The sequence below is a fragment of the Spermophilus citellus genome (genome assembly GCF_964194105.1).
Source record: "Spermophilus citellus genome assembly, chromosome: 12".
Lineage (NCBI taxonomy): Eukaryota > Metazoa > Chordata > Mammalia > Rodentia > Sciuridae > Spermophilus > Spermophilus citellus.
Window position 1 is genome coordinate 102,160,777 of NC_138198.1, and position 17,256 is coordinate 102,178,032.

At 44.6% G+C, this 17,256-nt stretch overlaps 1 protein-coding gene across 2 annotated transcripts in view; it reads left to right on the top strand.

The window, feature by feature from the left end:
- The first annotated feature begins 5,358 nt into the window (after positions 1-5,358).
- The window catches only part of SETBP1 (SET binding protein 1), a 359,668-nt gene continuing 347,770 nt past the window's right edge, over positions 5,359-17,256 (top strand). Inside the window, exon 1 of one of the 2 annotated variants that reach the window (XM_081263352.1) lies at positions 5,359-6,549. The gene's annotated coding sequence lies outside the window, so the exon portion shown is untranslated. Of the gene's footprint in view, positions 6,550-7,052; positions 7,174-17,256 lie in introns of those variants that run through there. The other variant, XM_081263354.1, reaches the window with a different exon arrangement.

Below are 17,256 nucleotides of genomic sequence, written 5' to 3' on the forward strand. Positions count from 1 at the left end.
CTCACCAACATAGCTCGAGGTGTCATGGAAGGTTAGAGGAAACAAAGTCAGATGTAATCCAAAGTTATAAAGGATCAGAACCAAGAATTTTACAGAGAAAAATTGTCTCTGGAAGAACAGAACAGATTGGTAGAAAGATGAACAGACGAGTCAGTGCAGCTCTGGAGAGGGAAAGAGAGGAACTGTCTGGCAACTTCCCAGTTCCCCTGAGTCTTATTCTTCCTCTATCTGCCTTCCATGAGATTCCCCTACCTCCTTTTAACAAATTCCCCTCAGTCTGAACAAGCCTTCCACACAGCATCTTTCTGTACCTTCCTTTGTTTGCACTGGCCCAAGTGTGGGGGATTTTGTGGTGGAGAAAGACCCTCCATTTCCCTCTGCTCCTCCTTGGAGATCTCCTGGGCTCCTGGGCCATACAGTGATATAAATATAAACTTCTTATTAGATAGGTTCCTAAGGCTCAGTTAGGAAGGAGAACAAATCATATCTTGCCACAGATGTGGGACACTCAGTAGTCCTGATGACAATAAATCTGCCAAGGAACAAGAAAATGAAAACCCAGAAGAATGCTCCTCTCTGACCTTGTTGCCTGTCAAGCAATGAGAGCTACTCTCTTGGAGGATCATCACAAGAAGCTCATGCCAAGAAATCTTTTTAAAGTGAATTTCCAGTAGCTAGGAAGATACAATTTTCAAAGCTACAATCCAGTCATTCCCTGACCTGGGATAACATTGCCAGGACAATTATATTAAGGTCTTTGAAGCTAATCAACCACAGTGGCATCAAGGAGGAGAAATTGGGAAAAGGAGTCCCTTCCAAAGTGGGGCTAGGATAGAAGAAATCAGGACTGGAAATTACTTTCTCACTGACTAGAGAGCAAAAGAGAAGATGTGGACCTCAGATGTGGTAGGATTAGGCAGCCTCTGGAAGAAATCATTTAAATGACTTGAACAATGAAAGGCAATATTTGCACAGAATTATTTAACTTCATAATGTAACTTTACATCCAGTATTTCCTGTGAGTGTCATGATGATTGATACCTTAGGGCAAGATTATGATTCTCAGTTTATAGATGAGGAAACTGAGGTACAGGGATCTGAAACCCAGATCAAATTCTACCCAACCAGTTATTGTTAAAACAGGGCTGGAAATCCAACTCTATCATTTCCTATCTCCATGGTGTCCTTTATTGATTGACTGATTCACTCATTCATTCATGATGTAGGACAGATGTTCATCCAATCTGCACAGGTAAGCATGATGGTCTCAAAATATTGGAATTTTTTAAATCACTGCTGCTCAAAACTCACTCTCATGCCCCTTACTCTGTTACTCTGTCCCTGCTGAATCAACAGAAGATCCTATACCTAACTGGATGTCACCTTACTGGTCAGAATCATGTGTCAATATTCTTTCTGATGGATTGCTTCCATGTCATATTGATTGTCAAATACTTTTTTAAACAATGCTTACTAGCCATACATTGGGCTCCAGATACAATTTTATTCAGCAAAGATACAGAAGTACAATACAAAGCCCTGGACCTCAACCAGTTCATAGCTTGTGGATTGGGAGTGGGGGATAGAAAAATAAAGGCATGGAATCTTTTTTCTGCCATCTTTCTCAAGACAGGGCACACATTACTATTTAAGTTGATTTGTCCTTCTCTTGGGTTCAGTCACAATGCTTATATCGAGCATCGTGTTTCCCCATAACCACAGCTGACTGGAGCTTGCCAAGCTTTGAAGAGCAGAGTCAAATAAATAAATCCCAATCTTTTCTGATGCTTTTCTAACACTTATGGGCAGTTTTCATCTCTCCACCTCTGACTGTTCTGCATGTGCTCTATCCTACTGGAACTCTCTTGTGTTCTTGAATCAATGATGAAGAGAATTCTATAGCCGGCTTGGTCCTCTGATGACTTTGGAATCCACCCCACCTGGCTATATGGAATATTAAGAGCAGAGAGATAAAGAGATAATGCAAATAAACTTAAAACTGTGTTTCTTCAATGATCTTGACTATGGTCTTTTCATTGCCCCATGGAATGTACTTCCAATTTCTACATTTTTAGAACTGCTCCTAAAATCTAAATATGTCATAGTCATTGCACAGTTCATGGTGTTTGTCACTTCCTTTGGTTAAGTACACTTTCTATTAATGCTACTTCACCCAAGAGGATCGGAGCTTTGTAAGCATTCCGATCACATTGTGGGGGGCATGCCCTTTCAATTGAATCAGTGATTCTCAGGTGACTGCATTTCAGAAGAGCATTGGTTGAAGGTACTAATGCTGAGTCTATCAAAGATCAATTAAATCAACATGGATCCCAAGCATCTGTAATTCCCCCAGTGAATTCTGACTTACAATAAGTGTTGCGAAGCACTGCGTTAGAGAATGCCACCTCACTTTTCAAAAAAGTGAGAATCAATATTACATTTGAACCTAGGAAAGGGAGGTGACTGGTTCTGAGCATTTGATTATACTACTTGATCTCAGCTTTTTACAAGGGAAGAATGGATGGCTTGGCCTCATTTATTTCTTCATTTAGCTTCAAAGATGTGAAAATGATATGACCTGCTCTTGTACTTTGAACTATACCTTGAGCTGTGCATATGCTTCACTCCTCAAGTCCAGTATGGTGTGACCATCCTGTAGATCTTTGCAGTATCTCTGGCACAGGACAAGAATGTCAGTAAGTCATTTTACAGGTTAAGCACATGGAAGTCTAGAGCACAGAGCAACGGGTGGACTGGCAGGAAGTCATTTATTTGGTGATGTTAGAGGAAGGTTTATTCTCGTTCACATTTATTGGCAATGTATTTGATTGGAAAAACAAGTTATAGGAAAGAAATGTCATGTATGGCAAAAGGGGAAAGGAAATATATACGTTAATACACACAAATAATAAATGTGCAGCAATTTTAAAGAGGACATGATTTCTGCCTCCATTCCCTTTCCACCATTTCTGCATCTATGCTCCTTCATGCACTTTGAAAGCATTTTTCTTTTCAATATTTGCATACATCAGTCATAGTTGGAGGTTTTCATGCCAGTGTTTCCTACTAGGTTGTGAATTCTTTGAGAACGGGGACCGTGTCTTGGTCATGTTTTGGTATTTCTCGTTGCCGTAGTCCCTGGTACAGCAACCATGCTACATAGTTATTTTCTGAGTGACTGAATATCCTGAAAATCAGTATTGTGTAGGACTGATATGTGTGTCCTGTGCATTCCCATCAGTTGTTCAGTTTGTCTTTTTATTTTCACCATCCTGGGTCTCAGTAAATAGGTACCTTAAAATTGCCTACCTCCCTTTTCAGGCCAAATTTCTCGGCAGCTACATACTTTCTGTGTTTCCAAATTTGATTCTCAGACAATACCAAAGTGGCTTAATAGGGAAATAAGATGAGAAGGATTCCAACAACATTCAGCTAGAGTGTCCCCTTCTATCAACAGACAGGATGGGATTTAATTTTTAGGAACTCTCAGTTATATATTAAAATGATATTATGTTTATAACATTATATTATTATATACTACAATATACACAAACATAGGAGTGTGTGTGTGTATGTGAGTGTGTGTGTGTGTGTGTGCATGTGTAGACAAAACAATTCTTTTCTCACCTCATGATTAAAAGATGAGCTACATGTAGGAAAGGAACATTGGGTAAGAAGTCAAGGGACATGGACTTTAAACACAATGTTGATTTAACTTAGTGATTTGGGACAGTCTCTACTATTTACTAAGTTTTAAGATGATGGGGTTCCACTAGCTGATCTCTCAGTGAACTATTTTTTAATATTCATTTTTTAGTTGTAGTTGGACACAATACCTTTATTTTATTTATTTATTTATTTATTTTTATGCAGTGCTAAGGATCAAACCCAGGGGCTCACACACACTAGCTGAGCGCTCTACCGCTGAGCCACAACCCCAGCCTCATTAGGTGAACTATTACTGCTCTATAATTCTATACTCAATTACCATCTATTACAGTGATTTTTTAAATAAGGCACGTGCTTCTTTTATCTGCTCTGACAGCAATGCAAAAAAACCAGAAAGGAGGACTCTAAATATTCTAGAAAAAGAACTTGAGCAGCAGACTTTAGTTCTGGTTTTGATGACATCAACCAGCCATATGCTGTTTGCAAACCCTTCTGATCTCTGGGCCACACTTTCTCCTTTGGGAAAGTGTAGAAAATGGCCCACTTGTCATCATAGTCCTTTGTGAGCTTGGTCCAGGATCCAGAAATCTGGGTACACAGGCAAATATGCAAAGGTAATCTGATCACAGAAAATGTTTGATTTGACCTTGTATTTTGTGCCTTGATTTCTGCTTTTATCATCATTTTATATGTCTGGAGGATTTTTTTTCCCACTGATAATAATGCTTCAAAATACAACAAGGCACAAAGAAGACTTAATGAAATGTTGGCTCCAAAAGAGATCTTTCAGTGATGAGCAACATGAGAAAAAGTTAATGGCCAGTCAGAACAATCTTCTGATAAAAAGAAGTTAGAGCACTTGGGGTAGAAGGGAGTGAACTACCTGTGCAGAATACTACTGAACCCTGACCAGGCTTGGAGCTGGGGGTTCCATCCACACAACCTCCTTTGGTCCATTTCACATAGTAATCCAGCGACAACAGAGAAGTTCTGTGCCAGAATTTAAACCAGCAACTAAGGAACTGATGAGGCTGGTGAGTGGAAGTCCCCCAACTCATCTCCAAATTTTTCCTCAGTCCAATGTTTCCAAACTCTCACATAAAACATGGTACTCAGGAGTCCTCTCAAAACCCAAATTTGATCCCAAGGTCATTAAGTATACCATTTGCAGACCTTTCTGGATCCCTATCTGTCCTATATTGTTTTACACTGTACACATGTCCCAGAGGGGTTCCGTTGTCGGTTGCCCTGAAAAGCCCCCTTTTGCATCTCAAATACAAAAGCCCAAAGAGATTAAAAATATCCTTTTTTATGAGAACTGGAGACATTCTGTCTCATTCATTCAAACCACCCGTATAGGGAACTGTATGTCAATGTGCATTTGTCACCTCTCCGTGTCTTCCCCTCATCTAGTGTCCAGTTCTCCTGAATAAACAAGAAAATGCACATGAGCATTTGAATGCAGACAAATAGCTTAACAAAAAAAAAATAATAAATCCCTGAAAGTGAAATGTAATTACTAGGTTAGAAAAAAATGCACCCAGTTCGGAGAGCCTATCACACGTCGCGTCTCGGCGCGCAGCTACCCCCCAACACTGCTCCTGTTGTGTCAGATAGTGGCAGTGTTGAGCCCGGGAACCGGCGCCCAGCCCGCGGCGGTCCCCGCGGCCGCTCAGTCTCCGCGGCCGACTCCAGCTCATAGGAGCCACCCGGCCGCGAGGGCGCTGGGGAGCGGGAGGGGCGCGGGGCGGCGAAGGGTCCCCGATCGGCTTCCACCAACTGTTTTCCTTCTCCCCTGGCCAGAGCCCCACTCCCTCCAATTCACCGAAATTCACCGAGAGAGGGGAGGTGGAGGGATAGGTAGCTCGCTGCTTGCTACCGGCTGCGCCTCCCTCCGCTGCCGCCCGGGGAGCGGCTCCGGCCCGCTGGGCGAGCAGTGTGGGCACCCGCGCCCCCTCCGAGCAGGTCGCGGGGTGGCGGTCCCCGCTCGGCTCGGCCGCGCTGCGGCTCCAATCCTCCCCCCTCCCCCGCCCGCACCCTCCCCCTTCCTTTCACTAGGACTCCGGGACTCGGGAGAGGGCGCGGGAGGCAGGCACACGGGCCCGACCCCACTCCAGCGCTCGCCAGGGACGCGGGCGGGCGGGCGGCGAGGGGACGCGGCGGGGGCGCGGGGCGGGCGCGGCCATGGAGCGGCGGCGGCGGCGGCGGCGGCAGCACTAGCGACCGCGGGCGGACGAGCGGCGGGCAGGGCCGCCCGGCGCCGCGGACCGAACTGCACAGCTCAGCAAAAGCGCCCTCGCCCTCCGCGCGCCGCCTCCTGCGAGCCCAAGCCCGGCAACATTTTTTAAAGCTCCAATCCATCCTTTGAAGAGAAGAAAAAAAAATAGCATTGATCGGAGAGACGGGGATATATATATATATATATATATATATATATATACACATATATATATATATATATAATTTTTTTTGGCTCCTGCTAAAATTAGCCGGGCTCGCCGCGCGCCTGTGTGCGAGTGTGTGCGAGTGTGTGCGTGCGGGCGTGTGTGTGAATGTGATTACTCCAGGACTCCTCGGGCTCCGGAGACGCCATTTTCCCCCTTGATATCTCTCTCCATAAATCGGTGGCGCGGCGGAGGCGGCCGCGTCGGGCGGGAAGCGCGGGGCCGGCCGGGGCGCCCGCCGCTCGCCGCCGCCTCCGCGCGCCCGGGGGCCCCGGCGCCCCCAGAGCGAGGGCGGCCCGCCCCGCGGCTCGCCGTTTGACAGATGCTCATCGCCATGGAGTTGCTGCAGCAGCACCTTTGGGGGCTCGGACGAGCGAGCGGAGCCGGGATCTGAGCGAGCGCCGGGGCCAGCGGAGCCGGAGCCGCCGGGACATGGGTGAGCACGCGCGGCGACCTTGGAGCGGGAGCCCCAGTGCCCAGCATCCTGCCGCGCCGCGGGCCCCGCACGCTCGGGGCCGGGGGGCGGTGTGTGTGCCCGGCAAGCAAAAGTTCACGTCGCATCGCCGGAGCTTTGACTTTGCACCGGGCAGGAAGGGGGAGACGGGGCCGAGGGACGGGATGCCAGTCCCCGCGAGGCTGCTCGGGGATGGGCGCGATTCCGACCGGCCGGCGGGTGGGCAGCGATGCTGGCTCTATTGGAGTGGCCCGTTGGTGGCGGCGGTGGTGGAAGCGTCGGGCTGGAAGGCTGGGAGCTCATTGAGTTTCGCCTAATCTGATCCCCCCCCTATCCCCCGCCTTTTGCACCCTCCCTCGGTCCTGCCGCCGGCTGCCGGGGCTGGCGGGTTTGGCGTTGGTGGAGTGGACTCGGGAGGGGGAGGGGGTAGGGAAAGGGGTGGGAAGGCGGCAGGATATTTTTTTTTCTCCCTTTGTAACTTGCAGGTTAAGTGGAGCTAGAGAGCTACATTGTAACCTAGTTGGATTTTGGGGGGGGAAATGTATCAGAATCTAACGTGTCCTTAATAGAGAGAAGAACAGGCAAGAAGTGGTCCAGCCGGCGAAGGTTGGTGTGTGCTTGTGTTCTGGCTGTGTGTTAGTTTTTCTCTTAAAAATCTTAATCAATGGATTTGAGTCTTTTTCTTTTGCTCTCCGGTTTGAGGATTCTGAAAAGACAGGAATTCCCTTAAAAGCAGACGAATGCCCTTTTGAAAGCACGCATTGTGTGCGTTTCTAGAGGAGCCTTGAGCTTGGGAATTAACCACAGGCTTCCCCGTTCGGTGGTTTCCAGTGGGAAATCACTCCGGAAAGGGAGCCCTTCAGTATCGATTTATTGTTTTTGTCTCTCGCACCATTATCTCTTTGACCAAAATACTGTCTGAGAAGTTCCACAGAGACAAAGTCAGGTAAACTGGGCAGATCTTTAGCAAGATGGTGATAACGGTGATGCTGTTTTTGGTGTCTGTTTGTGATGGAAGCATTGTTGGGTAATTGCAATTTCTGATCGGTAGAGCATGCTGGTTCTAAAAAAATAAGTTACTGCCAAAATGCTGTGTCTTCCAGCCCCCCTCCCCTACACACTATCATCACCCCTCCTCTCCTGACCCACACTGCTTACTACAATTCCGAAATCGGATCCAACTGGAAATATTTTCATTGGAGATCGGAAAGTTGTGCAGTTAGAAGTAGGAGATGGGGCTAGAGGTAGTGAGTGTGTGGAGGGGGAGTGCTTATTGCCCCCCTCCCATGATGCATTTATTCTTTATGTGTGTGTGGAATACTCAGGGCTTGTATGTCTAAAAGACTGTCGAGGGAAGGATTTCTGCTTCGTTTCTGTTTTAAATAAACTGTCCTGGTAATCTCATGGTTGAGGTCTAATACTAAAAGGGCAATTTGTGTGTCTTTATGCCTGCAGAAACTCTCCTTCGAAAGGCAGTTTATTCTGGAACTATAGAGCAGCTACTTTTCTATCCCAGCCCCCCTACTCCTACCCCATAACTATCCACATCTTCTAAAGTTTGCTTGGAGTCCATGGTCTCTAAGGAAATAGTGATGTTTCTTGTTTTTCTGACATTCCTTTCCCTTCTTTTCTTTTTCATTTCTTCACCCTTGTCCTGTTTTTCCTTGTTTCCTGTGGATTTGCACTGAAGTAGCTGTCACCCAAACTCTGGCAGTTCAGGGACCATTACCCTCCAGTAGTTTACCCAGGTACATCTCCCATTCCATCCAAATAGCTCCAGTTGCAGAGTTTGTTTGGTGTGCATTGGGGGAAGGGAAACAGAGAAGAGGGACTTGGAGAGGAAGAATGTTGTTCTGTGTAGGCCACATCTGCAACCCTGGGACCAGACCTGGGCAGCCAGGAACAGTTTCTTTTACACACCCTAGTTAGATGTGGTCTGGCTGGGATAGGAAGGCGGGGCCAACTGGCTGGAGGCGTGTGAGGGAGGAGAAAGTTTGTAGCTCTTTAAGATGTAGCCAGTTTACAATCCCAGGTCCCTCCCTCTCCTTCCTCTTGATTTCTGTGACTTACACCTTCCTTAAACTCCCAGAGTGAGAGAGGCATGATCCCTTTAGCTCTGACACAGGAAGATTCCCAGGTTTTAGAGTTAAAGCTGTAGGGGCTGTGTTTTTACTGTGAGCTTAATCTCCATGCCTGCTACCAGAAAAGGATGTTAGGGCCATGTTTGAGGCAAACCAAAAAAGTGGGAGAAGTAAGCATGGTTGAACACAGAGCATTTACAAATTGCAGGGAATGTAGCCTCAGAAGATCCAGAGACCAGGTACCCAGTGTGGTACTAGGCATAGGATCCTCCTCCCCCATTAAGTCTTGGTCTTGGGAAGTTGAATCCTGTTAGAGCTGGGCTCTGGAAGCTATAGCCACTATAGTAACCTGAGCTGAGCTGGGGGAGGAGATGGTGAGCAAATGTAGTCCCTAGCCAGAGGAGGGAAACAGACTAGTCTCTCTCTTAGCAGGGAAAATAGATGCTTCTCTGGAATAAACAAACTGGAGGTGGGGGAAGGGATAACTTGTAGTGAACATAAGGAGTGGCTGAAAGGCAGGGTTGTCAGTTAGGAAGGGGGCCACTTCTAGCCTGGGAGAAACTATCAACTGCCTTATATGTTCATGAATGGGCTAGGCCAGTGAAGGGTTGTAATCTGATTGTTTGCATGTTAACATCAGAATGTTACATAGGAAGGCTGTGCTGGGACTTCACTGGAGGGAAACCTGGATGTATCCCTGAGGGAATCCAACAGTCCCTGGTATCATGAGTGCTTCTGGTCATGTACTTGTATTACTCATAAGGAGTTACTTTTTAAATCACCTGGCCTAAATGAAGCTTGGGGAGGGCAAAAAGCAGAGCTTGGGATCTTTGTAGAATTTAGTTGAAGATGATCAGTTGGGAGAGGCAGGAGGCAGCATTTTGCTGAAGAAGAAATAAATAGGTAGGCATTTTCCCCTGGACTCCCAATTCCTTTTCTGCTGTAACCTTAACTTTGAATTCCACTAGGGGCTGAATCGATACTTCTCTGGCACAGAAATGTGCATCTAGGAGAGGAGAGTTCTTGCAACCTGGTCATTATTTTTAGTTGTACTTCAATCTTGACTCTGACACTTCTATATAATATGCAAAAGGCAGAAGATGAGAAATAGCCAGACTGATGGGACAGCCTTTCTGGGTTCCTGTGGAGACACTGAAACTTGGCTGGGCCTTGCCCTCCCAGAATGCCAGGCTTTCCCTTGGAGACTTCAAGTTTTAATTGAAACCAGAAAGCTATTGAAGGCAGACCCAGCCAATGAAATCCTGTTTTCTCTGATGCTCAGGGATGGGAAATAAATAATGTTTTTGCTGATGGCACTTCAAGTTGTTTCAGTTTTACTCCTTCCAGAAGAATGGGGTAAATTATTATGAAAACATTAGCCTTGTAAAGAGTTGCACTGCCTTAAAAATGGAATGTTGTGACTGGGACTGTTCAGGGAGCCAGGGTATTGGAGAGTCATAGTAGGGTTGGAGGTGGGGTGGAAGAAGAAAGCCATATAAATTTTTCCTAAATGCCATTTTGTCTGTTCCTCAGGTTCCTCTGAAGAAGGAACAAAACAATTCAATCTCATTTCTGTTCTATGGTCTATTATGAAACTAGGTCAGCTACAACAAAATATCTGAGATAATCAACTCATAAAGGGAAAAGTTTAGTTTGGCTCACAGTTTTGGAAGTTCCAGTCTATGATTGGTTTGCCTTCTTGCTCTGGGCCTGTGGTGAGGCAGTGCATTGTGGTGGGAGCATGTGGTGGAATAAAACCGCTCACCCAAGGGCCACAAAGCAAGAGAGAGAAAAAGAAGAAGGGACTGGGATCCCCAAATCCCCTCCAAGGGCATGCCCCCAATGACCCAAAGACCTCCCATGAGGCCCACCTATTAAAAGTTCTACAACCTCCCAATAGCAGCACCCTGAGAACCAATATTCAATGCATGGGCCTCTGAGGGACAGTCAACATGAAGTGATAGTGTTGGGTGAGTTTCTGTAAATGTGTTGGGTCAGAATGGGGTCAGGAGTGCTACCACCATACATATAGCCATGGGTTTCAGTTTCTTGTAGAGCTATTTCTAAAGTAACTCTTCAGCCCAAACACTTCTAAGTGCAGAACATAAAACCCCAAGGTGCCCACAGAGTACACTTTCTGGATGCTGGGGGATGATGCCAACAGCTATTATTGCTTGACTCTGAGTTTTCATTTCATTTTCACTTAGCTTTCTACAGATTTTGATACCTGTTTAGAGATGGCAGATTGAGTCTAAATAAAGTTTTGGGGGATGATGACCTTAGATTCATTTTGTCTAAATTATTGGGATTTAACAGTTCACATCTAGAAGTTTCAATGGATCATAATAGAACAGCTTTCCTTTTAGAGGAGTTAGAGTTTTACCCCATTAGAGGGTACTCTGTAAGGTCAAAGAAACATTTTTTTTTTCTCTTAATGGTCTTTGTCTTAGAAAGTAGCAGCAGACTTCCTATTCTGTTCAGAGCAAATGATGCCAGCATCAAGTGTAGAATGTGAGCTGCCCTGATATCCACAGGATCCCCTGGGAGGAAGCAGCCATCCTTTCCTGAGAAGCCAGTGATGGATTATGATGTTTAGTCCCATGTAAAACAATCATAGGCAAAGTCAACTGAGCTGACCCTCAGGTGGACAGAGGCTCTGCCTTTTCAAGAATGGGGGATGGGGAAAGGATGGATGGTGAGCCAGAACTTCATTAGGCTGAAAAAATTTTTCTGTGATCCATCTTATCTTTTGCCTTTCATATTCATAGAACTTTGTTCTTTTAAAAAATATTTTCATATCACATCTGCCCTCTTGATCTCGAGAAGGGAAGCCCAAGCATTGTATTCCCATCAGAAGACAAGGCATGGGATACACTGGTTGCCTGAAATGACACAAGTTGGTGGCTGACCTGGGGCCAGATGGCTATGTTAAAATGTGAACAGCCTCATATCTGACATGACAAGAACTGTCTTGGATCCTGTCCCTGCTACTTTCTAGTTCAATGGCCCCCAGCAAGTTATTTAACATGTTTGAACCTCAGTAAATTAATCTGTAAAATAGAGATAAAGTTACCTACCTTTCCTACTTCATAGGGGTTGTAAGGATTAAATGGTAACAGCTAATTTCTGTCATGCTTCCATTCTGGAAAAGGGATGCTTGTGGTCATTGTTGCCATAAGCCATAGATTAATAACACCTTGGCATGGCCGGAAATGCCCACAAGGGCCCCTTGTGTTCTAACAGTTCAACTGATTTGACAGTATATATGTATATACTGATGAATCAGTTGGATCATTCTACTCATATCTATGGATTGCATTATTAGATGCCAACAATGTCAGTTCTATCTGAGATCAGAGTCTCATGGGATGTCCAGTTGAACTCAAAAAAGTGCTGGTGCTCAGGATATGCTCTTTGAGTGGAGAACCAGGAGACTAAAAGGAAGAAATTTAGGTGCATAGAGTGAAAGCAGTGGGAGAGTGAGCCCTGGGGGGCTTCTCCATCAAGGTGCTGCAGTGGTTGAGTGTGACCTTGAAGACAGAATTTCTAGTCTCTGTAGAAAAGAACTGATAGCAGGATTGTGTCTGTTCTAGAGAATTCAAGAAGTTCTCTATATTCAGGGAAGTTCTTCACAGTCTGTTGGCTCCCAAACTTTTCTGGGTCCCTCCTCCTCCCCTTTCCCTTGGTATGTGGTCCACCATGTCCAGCAGCCTGCACAGGGCATCTTGCAGTGTTCTCAGTTGAACTGCATTTGACACAAAACACAAGGCACCGCTCCTGTCAAACCGGTTTCCTGGCTGACCCTGGACACTCTGTCACCTGTTCACCTCCACACCTCATCTCTCTTAGGGTTGCCACCCCCTATCTGGAAGGTGCCCTGACTGGTCTCTTTAAATAAGAGTCTACTTCTTAGAACTACCAGCACCAACCTGCCTCCTCTGGGTACACACTGTCACCCACCCACTGACTCTGAGATCGCCTCTAGTTTCCAGAGGACTTAAGATTTAAAGCTTGTGCGTGGCACCATGTCATGCTCCCCAAACCATGCATCCTTGAAGAAAGGGGCCACGCTGGCCCCACAAAGCCCTGCACCTATTTGTGTTTGATTTGGGTTGCACAAATGAATCACAGAATTTATACAGAGATAGAATACTAAAAGTTAATGTTATTTAAGGTGCACTGCAAAATGAAGCAACACAATGAGTACCTCTTAGAGTGAGTAATAACTACTTATGCTAATGGCTTTTTATATTTTTGGCTATCTTTCAGGGAAAATCACCCAATCTCAGTTTTTCCTTCAAAGCCTAAGAGGTAATGATATTTTACTGCATGTGTATCCTTTCAGTCACCGATTCATTCATTCATTCAATCAGCAAATATTTATGAAGTGTCTCCTAGAGCCTCATTGCCACTCGAACACACGCAGCTCTTGACTGTCTCCGAAAATTCCAATCACATTTTCTCTCTACCACACCCCTTTTGGCACTTAACCGTGTAACCGCTTTCTTTGTTGCTGAGGTCTAAGAGCTTCTCTGCTCCTCAGTGACTGAGAGTGTGGTCACAATGGCCAAGAGAAAAGGCTGAGGAGAGAAAGACATTCTAGAAAAGAAACTTTCCCAGGGAAAGGTCCTGGGAGGCCAGCTGTAGGATGGACTGGCCACCTCTTAGCATATACTGGGAACATGTTACCATGCAGTTCTGCTTCTGAATGTACCCATGATAAAGTAACCAAAGGATTGATATGGACAGTCCTTTCTGAAAATCTGGGATGTTAGAGCTAGCTGTGTGCCAGGGATTTTAAAGTTTTCTTAAAGCTCAGAGCTCCTTAAACCTGTTCAATGGCATGCCAACAACCGTTCAATCCAATCCCAATGAGAATTAATGCACTTAACTCTGTTTAATGTGGTTGACAAGCCAATGAAGGGGAACAGGGTGCCCTGGGGTAAATTGAGTCAAGAGAATCTCCCCCAATTAGAACAGAATGGGCTTGCAGGAAAAAGAAAGATGCCAGAGCTATTTGTGAACAAATACTGCAAAGTGTAATGTGGAAGGAAGAAAAGGGGTTAAGTTATCTGCGCCTCTTTTGAAGGTTGGCTGTCTTTGGCAAAATAACTGACTTGAAACAAGGGAGATAATATAAGACAGCTTCTGGGAAGTACACAAATACATTCTCTAGCAGGACTTTGCTAATGCTGTGCCCATGGGGCATCTAGAATCTTTGCTATGGATACTTCACTTGCCCCATGGATACAGGACCTGGTCGTCATTTCCCTGTGTGGATTCTAAAGAGCCTGAAGCCTAGGGCTGAGCCTGTGCTTCTCGGGTGTTCTTTCCATCTCCATAGAATCGGATCTCCCCTGCCATTGGAAGCCTGTGCACAGTAATGGATGGGGGTTGCTTCTTGTACACTTTGAGATCAGAACAAGTGACCTGCAGTTTGTCCTAAACCAGGACTCTCTGTGGTATTGAGTGGGGGTTGCATCAGGAAAATTATGCTTTGATCTAAGCCACTGTGCAAGTTCCATGGGATTTATGATTCACCTCAGAACACACCAGTTGGACTTTTAGGTAGAGGAAACCTCTGCAAAGTGTGAGATGCTGCAATTACTTTTACCCCAGGATGTTGAAAAGGATCTGAGATAAAAATGAAAAACAAAACAAAACAAAACAGTCAGCAATTGGTGTAAAAAGTAATTTCTTCATTATTTGTTTTATCTACCAATGACTCATAGTCTGTTCAATGGAAAGGAACTACTTAGAGTTTGAACTTGGGACTGTGGAGGTTTTGAATTTGATGGCTCCAATATAGTAGGCTGATAATGTCAAGAGAGACAGTGGAGATACCCACTATGACCTGTTGTTATTTGAGCAATGAGATCTTTGATTTTTTTTTTTAAGTATGACTAAGGAGGTGACTAAAAAAAGATGATTTGCTGTGAAAGCTCTGTGGGCCTTCTTTCTTCTCATTACTCTGTACTCTAGAGCTCAATTACAATCATTTTTTAATCTACAAATATTTATTAAAGTCCTACAACTGTAGTGAACCACTGTGCTTGGTATTTTTGGATAGGAAAGGTCTGCTATGAGGTGTGACTTTTACTCTTGGAGAATGATTTCAGAGAGGCATGCTTACTAATGTGACAATCATTGGAGTGTAATTGTGCTATTTGTGTGGTTAGGGCTAGGGTGTAGTCAGGGAAAGCCTCAAGGAGGATAGGTTTGGGGTTTCATGGCAGAAGTGGAACTGGGGGCTATGCCTGGTATGTAGAATATATTGGCGTGGGGGAGGAGGTGCAGTGAAGTTCAAGTGTGAATTTGTAATTGCTTTAAGGAAAAGGAATGCTAATCATGAGCATGGATTGCATCTGGCAGGCCAAGGTAGCCCTGAAGATGAAGGTCCAGATGGCTATTGTTGATAGGCAGGCCACCCATAAGTTTCCTTGTTGGTCTGAGGTCTTTTGTCAACACTAGGAAGGAAAAGCAACCAGAGCCCTCTAAGTTGGACTCAGTCTACCTGTCCAGGGTTTTAATTCAAACTCATAACTTTTCAACACTTATTCAGCAAAATCAATTTGCTCAGTGACATTAAGCATAATGCAATAGTCTCTGATGGGTGCTCTAGGGATCTCAAGAAATGAAGAAGATCAAATCTCTTTCTGCCCTTGAACTGGGCTCCCATGCCCTAAGATCTTATGAAAAACAGGGAAGGAGCAGCAGACACATGCTAAGTACTGGGTTGTAATGGGAACCCCGGGGGGGGGGGGGTTGGACAGATCAGAGAAAACTTCATGGAGTGGGTGGGACTTGAGCTGCATCCAGAACAATGGGATAGTCTTGGGCAGGCACAGAACATCAGGGAAGATCATCCTCTTGAGAATTCAGGGAGAAAAGAAGAAATTGAATGCAGGACTCTGTGTATGCTCTACAGCAAGACAGGTGGGATAGAGTCCAGTTAGAAACAGACCAAAGCTCCATCTCTATCAGGCTGAGGAACCTTGATCACGGTTTTTCATATTCAAGGAGAACAGACCAGAGGAACAGGAGGGTGTGACACTCAGATACTTCCACATACACTGCACAAGATAGAACTGAAACATTTGACCTTGCTGTTCACTGCTAGGTCCTGTCTGACACCAGTCTGAGGTTCTAAAGAGGTAGCTTTAGAATGACAAGTAAAACCACTTCTTAGCATATGGACAGCAGAGAATGGCCACTATGGATATGTAAGACTTTATGATACTAGAACTTATCTGTAGGAATCCAGTGCATAATTGGAGAAAGACAAGATTCTGCAACAGTGCAATGTTTAAATGACAGTTTAAGGTAGCTAGAGAAGGAATATCATAAAAGAAGGGAAGTATACTAATATTTGTTTAGCTCTCTGGTATGTCTAGCATCTTCTTTGCAGTAGAAGCATAAATATGAAAGTATCAGAATTTTACTTTATGTTCAAGTGACAACAGATAAGTAATTGTTGAATCAGAGGGTTGAGAAGTTGAGAAACTTGAAGTAAGATTGAACAAGCAGTAGGATCAACACTAGAGAGCCTGGAAGGAAAGACTATGGGATTCATCACCAGATCAGTCCTTTGGTTTATGCCCCTTGCCTTCAAGAAGTCTTACATTTTAATCCCCAATTTACCAGTGACTGCTCGAGGACCAGAGTTCAAGTGACCACTAGTCCTGGTTATTTGGAGACTGGGGGCATCGCGGTTTAAATGATATTAGGAATTAGGATTATCTCTGTGATTTTAACAAGTCCCTCAACTTCAGTTCTTGTCTACAAAATGGGCACATCTGTGGATTAAATCAAATGTTAAACTTACCGTTAAATCAGCACTCTTAAATAAAATTAAAGTATGTCAGCTGCACGTTCAAAGCTAGGATCAGCTTCTTTGCCTTGTGGACCTCTCTGCCTCCTTGGACAGCAAATTCTGTGACCATGATTGAGGTCCACCTTGTTTGGCCTATTTTGGCACTATTCTGTATGTGTATTTATTTTTTTTTTTCCTTGTAAGATTCTGTGAAAAGAGAAGGAAGGGCAGGTGATGAAACCGAAGCTCAGAGTTTAAGTGATGTGGGAAGCCAGATGGTAAACTGATTTTAGAACTCAGATATGTAGAAGCAACTATGAACTTTGGACGAAAAAAACTGGCCTCACTTTGTGTTTTTGGTACATTATGATATGACAGGCTTTGAAATCATGTGTATCGCTATGCATCACTTAACAATGTGGATACATTTTGAGAACTGCATTATTAGGCAATTTTATTGTTATGCAAACATCATCGAGTGTACTTGCATAGACTTAGATGGTAAGTCAATCGCTTGAGGTAGCCTCTTGATGCAATCAAGAGATGAGGTAAATACCTCCAGGTGAATAGGGCTGCTGCCAGCATAACATGGTATACAGATCTACAGAGATTTCTTTAAAAAACACTGATTTTTTAAAAAACAAATAGAAGAGTATACTCTAAAATAATGATAAAATGTGTACAATAATAAATACATAAGCCACTAGCATAGTTACTTATTATTATTATTGAGTGTTACATACTATACATTATTGTGTGTGATGCACTTTTAGGTGACAGGCATTGCAGGAAGTT